Raw genomic sequence first — 6,000 nt, 5'->3', positions numbered from 1 at the left:
GCTTCGCTCACCGAAACGGTAGGCTTAAAGAGACAACAGCGAAGCCGGGCTAGTCTTTAGTGGTGAATTAAATCACGTTTCATAGCCTAAATAAAGGACCATGTCGCGGCACACTACATAGGGGACTCACGCGCAGGTAAAAACATCTTTACGTTTCATAAAAAAAATTACTCCTCCTTCGTTTTAATCGAAAGACTGAAAGGTTCGCTGCTAAACGGCTAATGTGATGTTAGCCTAGCCGGTGGGTTGCTAAGCTAGTTCATTTGGTGAAGGATTATTGTCATGTTTGTCTAACAAGGCTCGGAGTAGTTAAGCTGGTTTGTCGATATTTCATTTACTTTTCGGATATGAAAGGGAATATATTTTGCTTCAGATGTGAAATGAAATCCATTTCGACGTGTGGTGGTGATATTCTGACGGGCTCAGCTAGACAGACACTCATTTTAAGGACGCTTTTAACCTAAGAAGACGGCCAAATAAATGATTCTGAATGCTTTTAAACGCCTTAGTTTTTAAATATATGTTTCAGTACGTGTTTTTTGCCAGCCCGTGATGGAGAAGCTTTTAAAAATGTAAAATAAATGATTTTATGGATGTATGAGGTGCAGGATTGATTGAACATATTGAAATATGTTACATTTGACAGCTGATTTAAAAATGCCCTCTGTGAAGTGTAGCATCAGCTACTAGAAATCATCTGTGGAATTTGAAAACATTCATGTGTTAAGCTTAAGGAAGTGAGGTATAATGTGACATTATGATCTTAGGTTATTTTAGATTTTAAAATAAGCTTGTTGTAATTTATCAGACTAGAAAGTTGTCAGCAAACAAGAGGAGTGTTAAACTGTGTCTCCCAGTTTCACATAGAGGCTAAACAAATTAGTATGGAAAATCAGACTGTGCTTAAGGAAATAATTGACCAGGGAGCTCTCTTTTGTCTCTCAAGCCCCAACCAGCACCACACTACAGGCCTTGTGGATCAACACAGAAGCTGTTTTATGGCACCAGCTTCTCTTTTGGCCATCTGAGAAACTAGAGGTTGACTTCTCGGTTTTTACGCAGCCTCTAGCACTTGCATATTTCCTGTTTGCAAGCTACAACAGCTGAACTGTGATGCCTTGCTTGTTGTGCTGAAACCTACTTTATTTTCACTTGGTCTTTTTCCAAATAAGCAGAAATAAGTCGTAAATGGGTTGTTTGCTGGCTTGTCTTGTTTTCTTATAGGCAGAGTGACTGAAAACAGCTGTGAGCTCTTACTTGGCAATCACTATTAGTCAAGCAATTTTAATGCCAGATTATGTGGTATTATGCTCATCGTTTTTTGCCTTTATCTGATGCACTTTTACATCAGGTGGTTTTTTATGATGATGCTCTTGTGTTATCTGTTATGTATCTTTCGCTAAATTGGAAACTGAAGCTAGAGTTCAGATTTTCTTTTAATGATGTAGTTTGCCGTCTTGGTTTCAGGCAGTGATAAGTTGTTTCTGATCCAAGTAGATGAAAACATGGCTCATAATTACTGCTTCTAGTTCTACATATCTTGTAATTACATCTGATCACTATCTGAGTGTTTCCTTGTGGCATGGCTTTTGCATTTTGCTCTTGTATGAGCTTGTAATAAGCATTTTTGGTAACGTGGGGTTGTGACCAACAGACTGTCACAAAACATTTCAAACCTGACCCGCATCATGTGCAAAGTTGTTTAACTTGTATGATTTGAAGTATCTTGTAGAGCTGTGCGATTTGGAGAAAATATCTAATTGTCTGTGTGTTTTTTTTATTTTTTATTTATTTATTTTTTGACATTGCGATTACGATTTGATTTACCATTTAGTTCAAGCTTCATGCTGATTTTAATTTAATTCAATTTAATTAATTTAATTCAATAATGTGTAAGCTGTGGCAACAATTCTGCGACAGCTCTTAAAAATTATCTGCTTTTCTTCGGTGTCTGTGACTTTGATACCAAAATATTGCTATATTATAAATGCTGTTTTTCTTTGATATTAATTCGTCTATTAATGCTTCTGAAGCAGTAGACACCATTATCCCACTTGTCAGCTCTTTCCTGTTTGTTTTCTTTTTTTTTATTGTGGGCGTAGCTCCATTGCGCAATGCTGATTGGGCAGAATGTGTGCTCACTCAATTAGGACTGTCACACACGCATTTGCTCTGGCCGGGGGAAATTAAATAATACATGTATATTTCAAATTGCAGCCTCTTGCGATTAACTAATAGCAATGTTTCAAATTGCGATTGCGATTTGATTTCGATTAATTGAACAGCTTGTATACAGATTAGGGGTGCATGATATTGGAAAAATCTAATATTGCGATATTTATTTATTCTGTGATATATGTATTGCGATAATACATTGAAATAGCAAAAAAGTTTTGAAAAAATGGATAAGTTTAGATTGATTGGGATGATCTTGTAGGGCTGTGAATAAAGTATATTAAACAATATAGAAGCAAAGATAAATTTAAATAAATAAAATTATTCAAATGAAATAAACAGCATTTTATTGTTTTTCGAGAAGGCAAACTATTTTCAGGTGTACAGTAATTGAATAACAAAATGTAAAATATTACCACATACTTTTCGATTATAAACAATTCAATATAATTAATCGTTATTCATTTGTAAAAGTTACAAACGATACAATTATATATGCCTGAATGCTTTTAAAAACCAAACACCGTCAAACACACTTGAAATGATAAACTATAATCCAGACTCAATATGTATACTTGCGATGTGACTATTGCGAATGATCACATTGCGATATTAATGTGATACTCGGATATATGCTAAAACGATATATTGTGCAGCTCTAATAGAGATATTTAATAATAATACAATATATTGTGAAAACGAACATGCATGATATTGTTATTATGGGCATTTCAAAATGCTCTAAATGATCATTTGTTATTTAAACTTGAAGTTGTTGCTTAATATACTTTAACAGTTTACAAAAGGCTCCAATTGTGAAAAGTAACAAAATTGACAATGAAAAATGTGCATTTATTAATCTTAGGTGATATTAATTTCTTACCTAATGTTTAAAAAACTCATTTGAATCAAAAGTTGTAACTGTTTCATTCAATTGAGGAAATAATTAATAAAGTTGAACTAACATAAACATAACTTCTGTGAAAATGTAGCTATATCTCACTCTTATTGTATTTAATTTATTGACTACCCATGTAATGATAAGACCTTATTTTAGAGTTCCTTTCCCAGCTTTATTTGTTTAAAACATTTGTTTACATTTGTGGCCATATATCACTGAAACAATTGATTTAAAGATGATTTCTGGCATTTAATATTTTTTAAGTAGATGTAAACAATTTATTTGGGCTGAATTTATACAGTTTGTTTAAATTCAACCCATATAAATTGTTTGCAACAATTCTGCAGAAATATTTTTTAGAGTACATTTGTGAGTTACTGTGATTATGCCTATTAAAGTAACACTTTTTGCAGCTTATGTTAACAGGCTTATTTCATCTTGATAAAAGCTTCAGCAATTATTAAAGCAAGAAAATGTTATACCATCATTTGCCTATCTTGTTGTTCAAAGAAATTCTTAATGGAGTCATTTACAGTTATTTTATTGCTCCCTATCGAGCCGCCCCAATCCCATATCATAAATATCAACCATTTTGTATTGTTGTGCAAAAACTGCAATACGACAGGGCCTACTGACAGTGTCAATCATGTGTGGTATATTTGTTTATCTTATAATGTCATGTTTGATCATGTGGAAGATTATAATGTTACAGCTAAGCTGTGTTCTTCCATGGTTTTAAAATCAATTAAGATTTAGCGCTTAGTGTGTAAGAGGCCTTAGCGAACATCCCAATGCTGGCCACACTGCTGAAAGTGGAGTTTAGATTAATATGTAAATATGTGCAATGCATTTATACAAAATAAACATATAGAATTTTAAAGTGATAGAGAATAGTGATAAGAACAGAAATGAAGAAAGTTTCTGACCCTAGTTATATGGGTGTTTGTATGAGCTCTGTATTAAGAAGCTCTTCATTGGTTGAGTTTTTGCTCACGGTTGAAGTTTAGTACGGCCTTAATTCCCTGTTTGTTTAATGAATTATATAACCCTCTGCTTATTATTCACCTTTGTGCAGCTTCGACAGCTTGCAATTAAGATCCAACGCATCCTGTGATTGATTTCATATTAAGAATTGATGTATGGAAATTCAGTCTCTTTCCTAAAGGAATGGCCAACACCTCTGTAACTGATACAGAAGCTAAGCTGACGTGATTGCTGATGCATTTATTTTCCTGACTGACATGACATAATTCTTTTTTGCTCAGGCTAAAATATTATAATTTCCTCCGTCTAGAAAAATGAGCTGTGCATTAATAATCTAATTCACTGAATTTCTGATTCATTTGTCACTTGCTGAACAAACACCGCCTTGGATGTTGAAATTAAATAGTGAATTCAACCCCCCACGCTTAACATGAAGAGGTTTTTTGGTTCTTCTGTGAGCTGATTGTCTATTTCTCATCAGTTCTTGTCTGGTATCCTTTTACAGTCAGTCAGGCAGCCATTGATCGTTTTAAGTGCATTTTCTGAAGGAAAGCACAGCCATCTTTCCAATAGTTCTTGCATTACCTGCACCAACTCTTTCCATTTACATTACCAGTAGTGCTGACCCTGGATATGAAGGGGGGGGGGTGTATAACAGAGATCCCTGACCTTCTACATCCCTTCCCCTCTCCATTATCAAACACACAGGTGTCGTCAAAGTTCCTGTTGGAATTGGAATCTGATACGGGCTCTGTTAGGCTTGTAATTCTCAACCATTCTGTTCTTCACACTCTGAAAAAAAATCCCATCACTTGGAGGCAGACCAGCAAAATCTGTTGGTATAATGTCTTAAACTCTTATTGCCAAATTTGTGACAGGGTGTTTTTTTGTTTGTTTGTTTTAAGTTACATCCAATTGTGTCTTCTCAGCTAGCGATTCCCATCATGGCATTGGCTAGTAGGGCTGCATGATTAATCGAAAAAAGATCACGATCTCGATTCGACCCTACATGCAATCTTAATTTAACTTTTCAACGATTCAGCCAATTATATTTTCAAGGACAGAAGAGAAGCATAAAGGCAGTCGCACAAGTCTTAATATCTTCTATATATATAATCTAATAATGCTGTCAATGACAGATGACAAGCACATGTCTAAAACATGATAATTCAATTTTATAATTATGAATAGTTGTATTCTGATGTCATCATTTTACTGTGAATTAACAAACAGGACATATTGAAAGTCTGTTCAAGTTCACCATAATGACTGTACAAAATGTAGCATTTTAAGCAATAGTAGACCTACACATAGGCCTAATATTATTGTTGTTTTACCATATCGTCACTTTAGAATTATAAGGTTCTATCTGACATTTTTGTCAAAATTGAGTTATTGGCATATTCTTATTAAATGACAACTTATTGTTTACATTTTAAGACTTTAAAAAAAAAATGTTACACACGTACTGTTTGCTATATGGATTGCAAATACTTTGAAGCTCAATATCTCAAAATCATCAAAGCAGATAGAACCTTATAATTCCAAGGTGACGATATGTTTGAGAATTAACAATAATAATAGCCTACTCATATTAAACTTTATTTTACATCTAAAGAATCATGAGAAAGAATCGTGATCTGGATTTTAAGCAAAAAAAATTCACAAAAAAAGATTCACATTTTAGCCAGAATCGTGCAGCCCTATTGGCTAGTATGCAGTACTTTGTCTTTTGCTATTATTGATTAGATTTATTTGACCTTAAGCAATCTAAAAATGGATTTCATGAACATCGGCAACCAGGATTGGTGTCTGTGCTTTAAAATATCCCATCATGCCTCTGTCCATTATAATATGCAGCGTGCTTTATCTATTTGAAGTGTATGGCTCAATTTATTAATAATGCATGTTAGATTTTAAACTGAAAGGATACATATATT

General features: G+C 33.8%; 1 protein-coding gene across 1 annotated transcript in view; it reads left to right on the top strand.

Moving 5' to 3' along the window:
• Positions 1-6,000, top strand: part of csnk1g2b (casein kinase 1, gamma 2b) — a 58,596-nt gene continuing 52,596 nt past the window's right edge. The window contains exon 1 of the mRNA XM_056463759.1: positions 1-136. The gene's annotated coding sequence lies outside the window, so the exon portion shown is untranslated. The remainder of the gene's footprint in view (positions 137-6,000) is intronic.

The sequence above is a fragment of the Danio aesculapii genome, chromosome 8, assembly GCF_903798145.1.
Source record: "Danio aesculapii chromosome 8, fDanAes4.1, whole genome shotgun sequence".
Taxonomy (NCBI): Eukaryota; Metazoa; Chordata; class Actinopteri; order Cypriniformes; family Danionidae; genus Danio; species Danio aesculapii.
The sequence above is the reverse complement of the archived record's forward strand: the minus strand, read 5'-3'. Positions and strand labels throughout refer to the sequence as shown.